Genomic DNA, 17,617 nt, shown 5'->3' with positions numbered 1-17,617 from the left:
TTACAAACAGGCTCTAGAAATGAGATGTATCAGGGGAATCCATTTAAGTACTTTCTGACTGGCCAAATTCCTCACGCAGAGGCATTTGACCTGAATGAGAAAGCAAGGATAAACGGACCCTGTAAGGTTACAAGCAAACTGGGCTCTCCTGCTTGAAACATCCATTTCAGGGCTGGCGAGATGGCTCAGCGGGTAAAGGTGCTTGCCACCAGGCCGAAGAACCTGAGTTCAGTCCCCAGGAACCACGAAGTGAAAGGAAAGAACCAACCATTCCAAGCTGCCCTCTGACCTCTGCACACATTCCATTGACAGTTAAAATGCAAAGTATCCATTTCTCAGAAAGACTGAAGATTTGCCCCCCATCCCTTCTACCATCTCCAAGGGCATCAGCCAGCAAGCCCCAGAGCCACCCACCAATGGCAAATGTCCTTTGTGTAATGTGTGTGATGGACACGTGCTCACATATGCACAGAGGTGTGTAAGTCACACATGCACATAGAGGTCAGAGAACAACCTTGGAAGCTGGTCCTCACCTTCCCCTTGTCTGAGGTGGGCTTTCCCTTCTGTTGTTCGATGCTGCATATTGCCAGACTGGCTGGCCGGCCCGCGGATCTGCCTTCTGTCTCAGCAGTGATTACAGATGCATGTGGCCATGTCCCACTTTACTCAGGACTCTGGGGATTTGAACTCAGTTCCTCCTGCTTGCTCAGCAAGTGCCTTATCCACTGAGACACACACACACCCCGCCCCCGCAAGGATGTATCCTAAAGCGGAAGGAATTATTTGGCAGAACTGCTTCCAGTAACGTGATGCTCTGAAATGAGCCTCCGCTCTGACTGCCCCGTAATTGCTCTACGATCCCTGAAGGTCTTTGAATAGAACTTGTCACAAAATCCAAGAGCACCACCTTCCACACACTTCCAGACAGACACTGCCCTAAGCCCAGCACTTAGACACACACAGACACACACAGATGCACACACTCACACACATACATGTACACATGCACACACACACACACACACATATATAGACACATGCACATATACATACACACTCAAACATAGACACATATACACACAGAGATACATATATATAGACTCACAAGCACATATACACACACCCACAAACACACATACACATACATACATGCACATACATTTACACAAACATACATAAACAGAGTCATGTAAGTAAAAATAAACATTCAAATATATAAATAACGCTCGCAAAAATAAAGGTAAGAAAACCAACAACACAGGGCTAGCCAGGCAGCCCAGCAGACAATGGCAAGAGCCACCATGTCCGACAGCACTTGATCCTGGGTACTTGACTTATAAAAGGAGAGAACTGGTTCCTAAAGGCTGTCCCTCTGTCGTCCACATGTCTGCAGGCACACAAAAATAAGTAAGTATAATAAAAACACTAATAGAAGAGAAACACCCGGGTTAAAACCTAGTTCGGGGTTAGGGATGTAGCTGAGTTGGTAGAGCATGAAATCAGGGTTCCATCCCCAACACTAACTGTTCACGACAGGACATGCCTGTAATCTCAGCACTTGGCAGGTTGAGGCAGGAGAATGGGGAGTCCAAGGTCATCCTGAAAGGATGTCCAACAACACTGGTTACTTGCAAATGACAATAGCTAAAATCTTAAAAACAAAACAAACAAACAAAAACCACCCAATGGAGCCAAGAGCTGAGGAAAGCGAGGTGTGACCAAGATGCTCACGTGTGAGCAAACACAGGAGCCATCTCTGAAGAGACTGGTTTGTTTTAAATCGAGGTTAAGAAGATTTTGCTGTGCATACCCTAAAGAATGACACTGTGGCTCCCGAGAAGGAGCAGCACAGTCCATGAACTTGCAGCCTTGAACAAGAGGCGCGGGCATGGAGCGCACTTGGTGGAGTGATTGATGCTTGAAGTCCTGGTTTCAGATACCAGCATCAAGAGAAGCGGAGGCAGGAGGATCAGAGGTTGAAGGTCCACCCTGGCTACAAGACAAGTTGTTAACAAGCTTGGGCTAAACGACACTGTCAAAAATCAAACAAGCAAAAGCCACCCTGCGTTTCCCTCCACCCCACTGGGGGAATGCAGAGAGTTCATACATTTTCTTCCTTCTGAAGAGAAATCTCGCTGTGGAGCCCTGGCTGCCCTAGAACTCACTATGTATGCCAGGCTGATGGCTGAACTCTCCACATTCTACCTGCCTCTGCCTCCCAAATACTAGGGCCAAAAGCACACACCACCTCACCTAGACTTTATTTTCCTTCTCCTTTTTAAGATTTATTTTTATTGTATGTGTCTGTGTTGCCTCTGTGTGTGTGTGTGTGTGTGTGTGTGTGTGTGTGTGTGTGTGTGTGTACACACGCTATGTGTGTGCAATGCTCCTGGAGGCCAGAAGGGGGCATCAGAACCCCCAGAACTCGACCTTCAGGCAGTGAGCTGTCATCATGCAGGTTCTGGGAACTGAATCCCGGTCCTCTGGAGAAGGAGCAAGTGCTCTTAACCACTGAACCATCTCTCCAGCCTCTATTTTCTCACTTGTCCTAGGCACTAGTCTTCCAACCTTACAAACACTGACCTGCTTAACTGGATCCTCCAGGTAACCTAAGGTAGCGGGCTACATGAGCCCTACACGTAGGCACCACAGTAATCCAGAGTATACCACCCTGTGGGCCCTGCATGCCTCCATCCCTGCTCCTGAAGAGAGCACATTATTGCGCTTCCTTCACCCGAATAAGCTCCTATGGACAGAGCCAGGCCAGACAGCCACAGACTGGCGAGGAGAAACTCACCACTGGGCAAACTTGGATGCTGTCTGCTTGAGTTTTCTTTAGTCCATTCTTTGAATTCTCTTACCACAAGACTTCCAGGCCAGGATGAAAACTAAGGGCTGAGTGTCTTGGAGTCAAGGCTATGACCTTGCCACCCATCAGGGCTGTAAAAGAAAGAAAGGACACCTGGTCCTTCCTGAGCAGTAATCAGTCATGGGGACAAAACCCTGAGTGCTGGCCTCTGCCCAGCCTGATGAATTCCAAAGCCAATGCCCAGGCCCATGACAAGGGAACAGCTGACAGATCAAAGCGCACATGACGTCTCTGATTCTTAATAGAAAGAGCAAGGTGGGGAGATGGCCTAGTCAGTAAAGTGCTTGCTCCTCAAGCATGAGGAGTTGAGTGTGATTCCCAGAATCCACAGGTTCTAATTGCTCTCTGTTGCTATGGTAAAATACCCTGGCAAAAAGCCACGTGGGGGAGAAAGGGTTTATTTCAGCTCACACTTGCAGGTTACAATCCATCACTGCAGAGAATCACGGCTCGAGAGTGCTGGGCGCTTTTCATCCACGATCAAGAGCACAAGGAAAATAAATGCATGCATGCTCCCTTGTTTGGGTTCAGCTCAGTTTTTCCACTCTTACATAGTTCAGGACCCTAAGCCAGGGGAATGGTGCTGCCCAGAGTGGGCTGAGTCGTCCCTCATCAGTTAATTTAACTGAAACAATCCCCAGCCCACAGGCCAAGCCAATGGAGACAATTTGTCACTGAGATGATTCTTAGGTGATTTCAGATTGTCAAAGCTAACCATCACGCCACACCAAAAAAAGCCAGGTGTAGTGGTCAACACATCACTCCAGCGATAAGGAGGTACAGACAGGAGGATCCTGGGGCTCACAAGCCAGTGTGCCTAGTCCAGTTGGTGAGCTCCAGGCCAATGATGGGGACTGTGTCTTCAAAAACAAGTTAGGAGACACTCAGAGTTAATCTTTACCCTCCAGATGTCTGCACATGTACACACAAAGAGAAAAATTCCTAACCCTAACTCCAAGAAGCAATCGAATTGGGGTCCACCTTGGAGCACCTGCCAGTTTAACGAGGAAGCAAGTGCTTAAACTGACCTCAAGTCCCAAGGTCTTCATCCCAGGGTCCCATTAGAGCACATGGCCGGGAGTCCACAGGCACCGCTTAGAGATGGGCCCCTCTGCAGTGGAACATTCCAAAGCCACAATCCATTGTTCCTCTTTATCAACCAGCCATTCTAAGGTGAATGTCAAAATTCTAGGTGACAGAGCTGGATTACAAAACCATAGATTTCAACGTGCTTTCAGAGACGGTAAGGCGTGTCAAGGCACCTGCTGCCAAGTCTGACGACTTGAGTTCAATCCCCGTGGCCCACACGACGAAGGAGATAACCGACTCTCACCACATGTGTGCACCTACACTCACACATACACGATACACACACAGAGGGGGGAAGGGAGAGAGAGAATGAATTTTGGAGTGCTTATAATGGTGACTTATTCCAATCTTCCTGTCAGAATTGGGGAAGAACAAGCCACGTGCTTACCCTACCGCCCCGTTTGCCAATGAAACCCACTTGCTGGTTATGTAATATCAAGCAACTAACAGGGGAGAGATAAACACACAAATCTCCCCAGGGCTTAATGGCCCTTTCCTAAGCTGCAAAGAGCTTGCTTCACCTAGTTTAATGCACAATTGCTTCCTGACTCCAACAAATTCAGCCCCATCCGTCGGAGTCGGTACCTGGATGTCTCAGTCCCCACTACCACACCAGGCATCTAAGCCAGGCTGACAGGCCGCAGGATGGCTGCCTCCTTGGCCACTGGAGAAGATCCCAGGCTGTTCAAACCTTATTGTGTGAAGACAGTGGTGGAAAAGGCTACAAAAATGGACTCAGGGGGGTTTGGTTTTGCTTATCAGCTTACATCAGTGGCTTGTATAATACGTAGTTCAAGGTAATTCCTCCTTCAGTGTGGCCCGGAGAAGCTAAGATGGACTCCAGATTCAGTCACAAATTTGCTGCCCCCATGCCTATTTTTTACACTTGATCTTAGCCAAAAGGCCGAGAAGCGATGCATGCCTATTTTTTTAATAGATCAAATGTAATAGATTCAGTGTCACTTCAAGTTTACACAGACATTACGAGACTAAAAAGAGCTGTGTGCTTATCTGTTTGGAAGGGTGAGATAACCTCAGGTAGCCCAGGCTAGACTCGAACTTGCTACGTAGCCAAAAATGACCTCGAACTCCTGATCTCCTGCCTCTACCTCCCAAGTGTCCCACACAAACATTCTGCCCGTTTTACGAGAGGCTGAGGATAAAGCTTAGGGCTTGGTGCACTGGATGCAAACACACGACACACTACCTACAAGCATATTACTTTACCCCCGACTTTTGATGCATTTTTTTTCTTTTTGTGGTACTGGGGATTGAACCCACAGCATGTCCAACCAATAAGCCACAGCCGCCAAAGGACTAGCTACTACTAACAAAGAATTGACATTTTACTTGTTATATACACGTGAGTGTGTGGATATCTATGTATCTCTTTCGTATGCGTTTTAAGCCTGTATACATGTGTATGTGAGCTTATTCACCCATGCCTGCACGTGTGGAGGCCAGAAGTCTCTCTGTGCACTTGGAGTCGGCACATTCAGCTAAACCATCTGGCCAGCAAGGCCAGCAAGTCCCAGGACATACGTGTCCCTGACACTGCAGCAGAGGGGGGTGACAGATGCCCACCCCCATGGCTACTGCTGTTTCATTTTACTTTAAGGTTTCTGGTTTTGTTCTCTGATTTCACGTGTATGAGTGTTTTGCTCAAATGTATGTCTCTGTAGCCTGTGTGTCAGAAGAGGGTATCAGACTCCTGGAACCGGGATTTATGGGATTTTTACAAGCTGTCATGTGAGTGTTAGAAATTGAACCCAGGCCCTTTGGAAGAGAAACAGCTACTATTAAGCCCTGAAGAATTTCTCCAGCCCCTCCTCCATGCCCAGTTTTTTGGGGTGGGTGCTGGGGATCAAACTCGGGTCACTTTATCCCCTGAGCCATCTTTCCCAGCCCTTCCTCCCCCACCTCCTATTATTTCACCCCTTTGCAACCTGCTGTGGCCATAACACCCCTAGATAGTTCAGTGTACAAGAACCAATCACACAATGCTATTATGCAAGCTACTAATCGTATACCAAGGTCACTAGTGTACTTAGTGTCTCTTCTATGGAAACCAAGTATCAGTTGTTACACAGAGGAATTTAAAGTTTGAAACCAAGAAACACTTTACCCAGGGCTGGAGAGATGGCTCAGCGGTTAAGAGCACTGACTGCTTTTCCAGAGGTCCTGAGTTCAATTCCCAGCAACCACATGGTGGCTCACAACCATCTATAATGGGATCCAATGCCCTCTTCTGACCTGCAGACACACATCCAGGCAGACCACTGTATGCATAATTAATAAATAAATAAATCTTTAAAAAAAAAAAAGAAAAAGAAACACTACCCAGCTGAGACATCTTCCTGCCCAAAGACCAATCCTTTGAAAAGTAGATAGTGGGGCTGGAGAGATGGCTCAGTGGTTAAGAGCACTGACTGCTCTTCCAGAGGTCCTGAGTTCAATTTCCAGCACCAACATGGTGGCTCCAAACCATCTGTAATGGGATCTGATGCCTTCTTCTGGTGTGTCTGAAGACAGAGCACTCATATAAATTAGATAGATAGATAGATAGATAGATAGATAGATAGATAGATAGATAGATAGATAGATAGACAGACAGACAGACACCAAGAAACAGCCACAGTGAAAATTCCAGCATTTGGGAGGTGCAGGCAAAAGGCTCAAAAGTTCAAAGTCATCAAGGGACACTGTCAAAATAAAGTGGTGGAGAAAAAGGAAACAGAAATATAAATAAGACAGGAACTGAAAAAGCAAACAAAAATATCAACCACACTACAGTGCAGGAAATAACAAGGCGGGAAGCCCCCAGGAACAGAAACTGAGATGATTGTGTCACGTGAGGAGATGCTCCCTCTCTTGGTCCAACTGAGCTCCACTCTGCTTTTCCTCAGAAGATAAGTGGACAGACGTTCAAGGTCATCCTCAGCTATCTAGAACCTGGAGCAAGCCTGGGCTACATGAGACCCTGTCTCCAAAAAAAAAAAAAAAAAAATAACAAAAACCATCTTCAGACTTGACCTGGATCTCACAGACCCCATTCGCTTCTCTTGCCTTGTCAGAAAGCTTTTCCTAAAGCTCACCTTTCTGCCCTGCCCCCAAAAATGGCCTGTCCTGTTACTGAACATGAGAAAAAAATGAGTGTAACAGGTCCTAGACCTTAGCACAACCAACATCATGTTGGGGGCACAATTTAACCTTAAACCCAGCACGTAGGCCCCAACATCTGCCAAAATGTGAACAAAGACCCAGTCCTAGTTCTGGGAAAGCCCTGCAATGCACTAACCTTGCTTTCTGGCTTCCGTAGTTTCCCTTTGCACTAACTGTTCGTGCTAACTAAAGTTACTGATTGGGGTGTGGCTTTGTGCATAAGAGACAAAGAACAGTGAAGTCCCAGGCTGCATGACTTGGGCAAGTTCTCCATGCCCCGACAGCTGGCAATCCAGACTTTTTAGTCAGCTTTAAGAGTGTCCGCATTTTCTCCCATGGAGATATCTAGACGCAAAGGCTCCTAACGTTCTGGCTTTTAACATTCTGGGTTCAGCTTGCTCCAAGGGCAACCCTGAGACGGGTGTGGCACTTGACAAAACAATGTAAGTCCCAGGTCACCCCTGCTTTAACTAAGACTTTAATCCCAGTGCCCTTTGGACCAAGGTATCAACTCCTCAGGAGAAGGAAGGCAGGGTGATAAGTCACCACAGAGACAGCTGTGTCAGCGATAAGTGTCACTTGACAGAGTCATGTGGGTGAAGGGCCAATGGGCAGGCCTGTAGGAACTATCATGCTTATGTTATGGGGAAAAGCCAACTTAAGTTCTCACACCCTGGTCAGGGAATGCCAGGGTGTATAACTGGAGAACACTAAGATGTTTCTCTCGGACCCTGGTTGTTGCTTCTGACAGTGAATGCCTGTGAGTAGTTAATTTCAAGCTACTGTAACCAAAACTTGCCTCCTGTGCTGGAGGCTGAACTCAGAGCCCCCTTAAGCTGCTTTTGTATTTGATCACACAAACAGGAGGGGTAAAAAAAAACTAGAGCATCCCCGGCAATGTTCTCTCCACACACTGGCTTTGTGCTTTCTGGGCTCTTTCATTGTTGTTTAGACAGGGTCTCCAGTAGCCCAGGTTGCCCTTTAACTGCTGCCTCTCCTGACGACCTCCCAAGAGTTGGAATTAAGATGCGTATTACCGCATCTGTTATAATGCAGTGTTGGGGACAGAGACCAGGGTCTGGAGCCTGCTAGGCAAACGCTCAGCTATTCACATCCCTAGCTGCACTCTGACATTTTGCTTCAGTTTGGTTCTGGTATTTCGAGACACGGTTTCTCTGAGAAGCCCTAGCTGTCCCAGAACTCTCTTTGTAGACAAGACTGGCCTCAAACTCACAGAGACCCACCTGCCTCCCAAGTGCTGGGATTAAAGGCATGTGCAGCACTCTCAGCTTTATTCTTTTTAACACAGGATCTACCTATGCAGCCCTTGGCTGACCTGAAACTCATTATGCAGATTGGGGTGGCCTCTAATTCAAAAACTCAAAGACACCCAAGGCTCTGCATCCCTCCCCAGTGCTGGATTAAAGGTGTGCACCACCAGATGACTCTGAATGTCTGGTCTCCCTGCCTTAACTTTGAGAATGCTAGGCTTACAAGTGTTCACCACCACAGACTATTCAATGCTAGGGTTCAAAGCCAGTGTCTGAGGCATGCCAGGCCCCATCCCAGCTCCAGTGACCCACTTTCAGGGTACAAAGAATAAGGGCAAGTTGTACACATAAACCCCCAAAACCAAGTTCACTCTATGGGTACATGACCCTAACTCAGGCAAAGTGCCACATCAGGCTTAATGAATCAGAGGCCTTGGGGCAAGTGAAGATCTATCAAAGGGTTTGGTCAAGTGTTTGCCTAGCTGCTACAAAGCCCTGGATTCAATACGAGAGACGGGGGAGGGGGAGGGAAGGGGAGGGGAGGGAGAGGGAGGGGGAGAAGGGGGAGGAAGAAGAAGAGGGGGGGAGGAGGAGGGGAAAGGGGGAGGGGAGGGGAGAAGGGGGAAGTGAGGGAGAGGGGGAAGTGAGGGAGAGGGAGAGAGAATTTCTACCTAAGCCAACTGTGGTAGCACACACCTGTAATCCCTACACCAGGAGAGCTTGGGCTGCCTATGTAGAGTCTGTTGTTGTGACAAAACTCTGAATAAAAGTGACTTGGGAGAGGGGTTGGGGATTTAGCTCAGCGGTAGAGCGCTTGCCTAGCGAGCACAAGGCCCTGGGTTAGGTCCCCAGCTCCGAAAAAAAAAGAAAAAAGAAAAAAAAAGTGACTTGGGAGAAAAGAGTTAACTTCCCTTACAGTCACAGTGCATCATCAAGGAAGCCAAGGTGGGAACTTGAGACAGGAACCTAGAGGCAGGAACTGAGGCGGAGACCACAGAGGAACTCCACTTACTGACATGCTTCCCGTGGCTTATTCAACCTGCTTTCTTAGACAACCTAAAACCACCTGCCATTGGGTGATACCACCCACCGTGTGCTGGGTCCTCTCACATCAATCACCAGAGAAGAAGCTACCCCACTGAAATAATCACAGGCTGACCCAATGGAGACAGTTCCTCAGCTGAGAGACGCTCTTCTCTGGAATGTAAGTTTGTGTCAGCTTGACAAAAGCTAACTACAGTGTGCTGTATCTACTGAGTGAGACTTTTTCTTGGGGGTTGGCGGGGAGGGGGATGGGGGGGCAGGGTTAGAGAGATGGCTTAGAGGCTAAGAGCACTGGCTGCTCCTGCAGAAGTCCTGGTTCCATTTCCAGCAACCACATGGTGGCTCACAACTATGTATAATGGAATCCGATGCCCTCTTCTGGTGTGTCTGAAGGCAGCTACAGTGTACTCATATACATAAAATAAATAAATCTTTAAAAACAAAAACAAAAAACCTCACAGCTTGCTTCTTCCTGAAGAGGCCACACCAGGAAGAGACACAGGCACAATCAAGGAGTACAGGAGAAAAGAATGGGGCTATCCTGAAAGAAATGAACTACAGGTAGTCTAGCCTGAGGCAAAGCCTTGGGTCATATCTGGAAAACAAGTAGCTGTACCTCCAGGAGGAGAGGAAAGGAAATACATTCCAGGGTCCAGACAACCAGCTCAGAGGTTAAGAGCACTGGCTGCCCTTGCAGAGTACCTGGACCTAAATCCCAGCACCCACACCGCAGCCCACAACTGTAACTCCAGTTCCTGGGTACCTGCTGCCCTCTTCTGGCCTCCTCGGGTACTGCACACACATGCTGCACATGCACACTTGGGGGCAAACACCCAAATCTCTTCTGGCCTGCATCCAGATTACCTCAAGGTTCACCATGGCTGCTGGGATTCCTGCCATTGCATCTGCTTGCAAGTTCTTCCCCTTGTGACAGGAAAGAGGAAAAGGGGACAGGAAAAGGCCAAGAAACTGTCGTGTAAATACCCTGCTGATACCTGAGTGTAAGGGTCAGAGTCAAAAGGATGACTCAGAGGGAAAGGTCCTCTGCAGCACCAAACCTGAAGCCCTGAGCTTGAACCCTGGAACCCACAGGGTGGAAGGAGAGAACCCATGTCTGCTTGGTTGGAAGCCCTGCTCCCAAACCCTTCTTCACTCTGATTTGTTTTGTCAGGTGTTTTGTTAAATCAACGGAGGAGGTAACTAACGCAGATCCCAATGTCCCTACAACAGATACTGTACTGTCGCCATTTTACAGATCAAGACCAGAACCTGAACTTTCAACCCTTAGGAGGCTAAGGCAGAAGAGTCACTCCAAATCCGAGGCTATCCTGGTCTACATAGTGGCTCCAGTCCATCCTGAGCCACACGTAATGAGACACCATCTCAAAGAAAAAGAAGCTACTTTTACAAATGTCTGCCAGGAATCCCAGACACAGGCACACACTTGGGAGGTGAAGAAAATAATTCAAGGTCACACTCAGGGCATATCGAGTTTGAGGCCATCCTTGTGGGGGAGGGGAGCAGTGTGGGTCAGCAGGTAAAGGCCTGGAAAGCCTAGGACCCCAGTGCAAGCCCCAGAAACAACATGAAGGTGAAAGAGGAGAACCCACACCATAAAGTTATCTCCTGACCTACACACACACACACACACACACACACACACATGCACACACACACACACAGGCACACACACACACACACAGGCACACACACACACACAGGCACACACACATACACACAGGCACACATGCACACACACACACACAGGCACGCACACACATACACACACACAGGCACACATGCACACACACACAGGCACACACACACATACACACACAGGCACACATGCACACACACACAGGCACACATACACACAGGCACACACACACACACACAGGCACACACACACAGGCACACAGGCGCGCACACACACACACACACAGGCACACAGACACACACACACATATGCACATGCACGCACGCACACACACATACACACACACGCACACACACACAGGCACACAGACACACACACAGGCACACAGGCACACACACACACAGGCACACACACACAGGCACACAGGCACACAGGCATACGCACAGGCACACAGGCACACAGGCACACACACACACACACACACACACACACATACACACACGACACAGCACAAGCCTCCCCACGCACACAGCAATAACACATCTCTGAAGAAATAACCAAAAAGAACAGAGGTACAAGAAAGCTAAAGTTTGCATGTCGAGTGAAAAGATCAGAACCACCACACTACCCTGCCTTGAAAACTTGCACGAGGTAAAGAGTCCAAGTGTCCTGTGAGGCCGGTGGTGGTCTGAAGGCTGCGTGCAACCCGCTGACTTTTTGCCAAATAAAGCTTTATTGGTACGCACTTGTTCACAGTGATAGAGGTTGCACTGTTGCCATGGAGATCACACTGCCTACATTCTTTCCTCTCATACAAACCAATGCCCTCTCTTAGCAGGGACTATCAGGTCCCTGAGGCAGGTCCCAAATGTACCTCCTGCCACTCACGTGGCACTTGGCATGCACCCAAAATATGCTCAATAAACATTTGGGGTGTAAACATCTGCCAGACCACATCACCTGCAAAGAGGAGATCCGAAGGGTAACACCACCCGCTTACACGGCACTTTTAAAGTTTCCTTGACTCTGCTCAGGTTGTCTCCGGGGACACTGACAGCTGGCCAGAGCCATGGCAGACTGACAATGAAGACAAACTGAAAGTCACCTATGCCCCATTATGCGCTCTGCCTTCCCGAGCGCAGGTCTCTCCCGCATTTCCAGAAGGCTCCCTACAGATCTCACATTTAGAGCATCCCCACAATGAGAAGCCAAAAACCACGTAGGCCACCTTTCAACTTCCTGTGTGTAGTGAATGTGTGTGTACGTGTGCGTGTGCGTGCCAGAGTCAAGGTCCGCTGTCTTCTTCTATTCTCCATAGTTTTTTTTAAAGGTTCGTTTATTATATATAAGTACACTGTAGCTGTCTTCAGACACAAGAAGAGGGCATCAGATCCCATTACAGATGGTTGTGAGCCACCGTGTGGTTGCTGAAATTTGAACTCAGGACCTCTGGAAGAGCAGTCAGTGCCCTTAACCACTGAGCCATCTCTCCAGCCCAATTCTCCATATTTTTCATGTTTTTCTTGTTGTTGTTGGGGATACCACAGGTATGCAGGTCAGAAGACAACTTTCAGGAGTTGGCTCCTTCCCTCCACCTTTCTGGGGATTCTGGGACATCACTAAAATGTGCAGTAAGGGCCATTGTCACAGTAACCCATCCCCTTGCTCCCTCGCTGCCTCGCTGCCTCCCTGCCCCTCCACCTTTATTTTTTGAGACAGGGTCTCAGGCAACCTGGAGCTTCTTACCACTCCAGGTAGAGCGCCTCCTCAGGGCAACAGGAGTCCACACGCCAGGCTTCAACAGGGGTGCTGAGGCTTTGAACTCATATCTCTTTTACCGGTCACTCTGCTCAGAGAGACGTATCCTCAGGCCATCCTTCCTCATTCTCATTTTGAGGCTGGCTCTCCTGTAGTCTAGGCTGGTCTCAAGCTAACTGAAGACTTTAAACTTCCATCCTCCTCCCTCCATCTCCAAGGGTACTGGGACTACAGGTGAGCGCTACCAGGTCCCGCCATGCCTCGGTGTGTGAGGTGCTGAAGGTAATCTCAGGGCATCTGAGGCAAAGGCTCTGCCAAGTGAGTTATATCCCAGGCCACACCCTTTTACATTTTCATCAATTTCTAGAAAAGGACCAAACCACACGACAACATAAATAGTCCCCTTAAAACTGCAAGGCCAGAAGAGAAAGTTACTCATGGCCCAAAGGATTTATCTGACCTTCAAATAATGGAGTTACAACAGAAGGCCACATAGAATGTCTCCTAATTTTATCGCTGTTATTGATATCCTGGTATGAGGCACAAATAAAGCACTTTCTTTGGGGCCGTGACCACATTCAACCCAGTCTGGGTTGTCAAAAATCAAATTCTGGACTGTTTCCTCTCCAATTCTGTCTTGGCTTGGCCCCAAATCACATCAGCAGGAGCCAGGAAGGACTGCAAAAAGCCTGACAGTTTCCAGGACAGTAATTCCAACCCTTCACTCAGGGCACAGAGGCCTAAACCCTTGTCTCTTCCCCGAGTCCTCAGACAGCTGTCCATAAAGAGGCTGCGTGGAAACACCAGCCGGGCCACAGCCACCCATCCACAGCTCACAAACGGAAGCAGGGCTGAGGAGAGGCCTTCGTATTTGAAAGGTTAAACATGCAACCATGAGGGTCTGAGTTTAGGTCTGCAGAACTCACATCTACAGTCTTCGTGCTCCTACAGGAGATGGGAGGTGAGACAAGAGAATTCCCAGAATGGTGTCAGCCAGCTAGACTGGGGTACCAGCAGCTTGTCTCAAGCAAGATGAAAGGCAAGGGCCAGCACTCGAGGTTGTCCTCTGACCAACACACAGCACAGCACACACACACACACACACACACACACACATGCACACACACACACACATACACACACATGCACACACACCACAGAACACACACACATGCACACACAGCACAGCACACACACATACACACATGCACACACACATACACACACATGCACACACAGCACAGCACACACACATACACACACAGCACAGAACACACACACACATGCACACACACACATACACACACATGCACACACACCACAGAACACACACACATGCACACACAGCACAGCACACACACACATGCACACACAGCACAGCACACACACACATGCACACACAGCACAGCACACACTCATGCACACACAGCACAGCACACACTCATGCACACACACATGCACACACAGCACAGCACAGCACACAGACATGCACACACAGCACACACACACACACACAGATTTTTTTTAAGCCAGTTTAGAAACTATAGTCCCATAAGAGGCTGAATATTGTCTCTACCCACGAGATACCCACATCATAATCCCTATGGTGGGAACGCTAGCACACAGCACACGTGACTAAGGACCTTGAGATGGAAAGATTGTTCTGGACTATCGGGATGTGTCTTCAATGTATTCACAGGAGTTCTGTGGAGACAGGGCAGGTCTGACACGCCAGAGAATAAAGCAACAGAAAGATTGCCAACACTGCTGGGTGCAGTGAAGAACCAAGAAAAGCAGTAGGCACCGGAAAGCAGGAGAGGCAGGGTGGGAAATTGTCCTTTAAGAGAGTAGTACTATGGGCTGGAGAGATGGCTCAGTGGTTAAGAGCACTGACTGCCCTTCCAGAGGTCTTGAGTTCAATTCCCAGCAACCACATGGTGGCTCACAACCATCTGTAATGGGATCTGATGCCCTCTTCTGGTGTGTCTGAAGACAGCTACAGTGTACTTATGTATAATAAATAAATCTTTAAAAAAAGAGAGAGTAGTGCTTGCCTAGCAAGCAAGAAACTCTGTTGGATCCTCGGCACTGAACAAACTAGGTATAGATAGTGCAGCCATGAGGGAGAGGCAGTAGGGTCAGAAGCTGATGGCTATCCTTGGCTACATAGCTGGTTTGAGGCCAGCCTGGGATACATGAGATCTTGTCTCACAGGTGGGGGGTTCTGGGGAGGTGGAGTGGAGAAGCTGGTAAGATGAATCAGTGGTTATGGTATTTGCCAACAGGTCTGATGGCTTGAATAAAGAACCAAGTCAGGGGGTTGGGGATTTAGCTCAGTGGTAGAGCGCTTGCCTAGCAAGTGCAAGGCCCTGGGTTCGGTCCCCAGCTCTGAAAAAAAGAAGAAAAACAAAAAAACAAAAAAAAAAAAAACAAGTCAGGTAAGTTGTCCTTTGACCTCCACACGAAGCCATGGCATCTATGCATACGCACATGTGCACGCACTCCCAAACGCATACATATATGCATATGCACTCATGCAAGTATACACACACTCACATATACACATACATACAAATGCATACACACACTCACACATATACACTCAAGTATACACGCACATACACAGAGAGATAAAAATAGATAAATAAATGCAACTTTAAATTCTTTTTTTTTTTTTTTTTTGGTTCTTTTTTTCGGAGCTGGGGACCGAACCCAGGGCCTTGCGCTTCCTAGGCAAGCGTTCTACCACTGAGCTAAATCCCCAACCCCTCAACTTTAAATTCTTAAAAATGAATGCACGTGGGTTGGGGATTTAGCTCAGTGGTAGAGCGCTAGTAAGCACAAGGCCCTGGGTTCAGTCCCCAGCTCCGAAAAAAAGAAAAAGAAAAAAAAAATGAATGCACGTTCAGGCACAAGAGTATTCATAGCAACACTACCCAAACGGTTCAAAACTTGGGATGGTCTCTCTAATCCAACCTATGCCATATAAATTATATATCCATTTGGTGTATCCAAATATAGTATACCCACCCATACGACCACACACAGAGCATCAGTGAAGACGGTCAGATGGCGACCTATCCAAAAACACACATCAGCCTCACACACATGATGGTAACATTGCTAACCGGGCGGCCGTGTTGGGTTCTTGGTTCTGTGCAGATGGAAATCACAGTGAGGAAAGAACTTTACCGTGGGGATTGTCTTGAAGTGATGTCTAGAGCTAACTAGATTGTTCATTAGGTGAAGATCCTTGCACCGTGTGACAACACGTAGGAGAGAACTGAGCTCCACACACCTGAGGTAGGGGAGTCAGATCCAGACACCACACAGTAGGTCAGAAGTGCACACAGTAGGTCAGAAGTGCACACAGTAGTGCAGGACAGAACTGACCTGCACAAGCTGCCCTGTCACCTCCACACATGCGCCATGGAACATCTGCGCCCACACTTGTACAAGAAAGGAACAAAGGAGGGACAGAAAGAAAGAAGGGAGGGAGGAAAGGAGAGGAAACTAACTTTTTCATTTAGTTTTCAAATCGAAGTCTTCCAAGACCAGAGCACATTGTCTGGAAAAGTCGCTCACACCGTGGCCTCCTGAAGCAGGGGCTGGTTGGAGTGGTCCCTGAAGGTCCTGGCAGGTTTTCAGAGTGACCGTAAAATGGTTTCCAGGCTGCCTCAAGAACAGGCCAGCCAGCTACCCAAGAAGAAAGTTCAGCTGACAGTTCTCCACTTGAGGCTGCCAGGCATGGGAGAGGGTCTATCCCCTGCTACTCAAGGGATCAAATGGCCAGCCCTGGACAGTTTCACTCATTCTCAGAAATGTACAAGATGCTTATGAACATCCTTACCAACACTTATCAGAGAAGAAAATGAAAATCGCTCACAATCCCACCAACCCAGTTAAACTGGAGTAATCGTGGTGGAATCTCCCTCAAATACACACTTGGATAACAAGTGTTAAAAGTGCAGGCTGAGGATGCAGCTCCCGTAGTTGAGTGCTTGCCTGGCATCTACAAAGCCCCGGATCCCATCTCCGACACCATTTCCAGCAAAAAATAAGAGTGACCCGGAGAGTCTGCAATCCCGGCACTTGGGAGGTGGAGGCCAGGAGGGTCGGCAGCTCAAGGTATCCTCAGATATGTATCGTTTGAGGCCAGCCTTGGCTACTTGAGAAAAACAAAACAAGAACAAACAGCTGTGAGCTGCCCGCTATGGGCGCTGGGAACTGAACCTGAGTCCTCTGTGAAAATAGCAAGTGATCTTAGCCACCGACCCACCTCTCCTGCCCTCAATATAGATTTGAAGGCATAAGTAAATACATTTTAGGGTGCTCTGTTTTAGACTTAGGCACCCATTTCTTTCTTATCGTGGTCAGTGAAGCCACTGGGTGTCCCAGAAGGAGTTGAGTGCACAGCCTCAGAGCTGACTAGCAGCTCCTAGAGAGAAACATGTCTACACACCTTCAGCGTGTGAGAGAAGCCCAGAACAGACATTTCCAAGGCTGGTACAGCCAGTTACTTCTGGAACTATTACAGTACCCAGAATGCAACTCAAAACGTGTTCATTATGTTTTATTTGTTTTGAGACAGGGTCTTTACTGTATAGCCCTGGCTGACCTAGAACTCACAGAAGGCTCTGCCTCTGCCTCTGCCTCTGCCTCTGCCTCTGCCTCTGCCTCTGCCTCTGCCTCTGCCTCTGCCTCTGCCCCTGCCCCTGCCCCTGCCCCTGCCCCTGCCCCTGCCCCTGCCCCTGCCCCTGCCCCTGC

General features: G+C 48.4%; 1 protein-coding gene across 11 annotated transcripts in view; it reads right to left on the bottom strand.

The window, feature by feature from the left end:
- Osbpl10 (oxysterol binding protein-like 10) overlaps window positions 1-17,617 on the bottom strand; it is a 255,044-nt gene that overhangs the window by 231,515 nt on the left and 5,912 nt on the right. For 3 of the 11 annotated variants that reach the window (XM_087562467.1, XM_087562476.1, XM_087562477.1), the window contains exon 1: window positions 3,898-4,002. The gene's annotated coding sequence lies outside the window, so the exon portion shown is untranslated. 11 annotated transcript variants of the gene reach the window in all.

Source organism: Rattus norvegicus, chromosome 8 (assembly GCF_021556685.1).
Source record: "Rattus norvegicus strain SHRSP/BbbUtx chromosome 8, alternate assembly SHRSP_T2T, whole genome shotgun sequence".
Taxonomy (NCBI): domain Eukaryota; kingdom Metazoa; phylum Chordata; class Mammalia; order Rodentia; family Muridae; genus Rattus; species Rattus norvegicus.
Note: the sequence above shows the minus strand (reverse complement) of the source record. Positions and strands in the feature narration are given on the sequence as shown.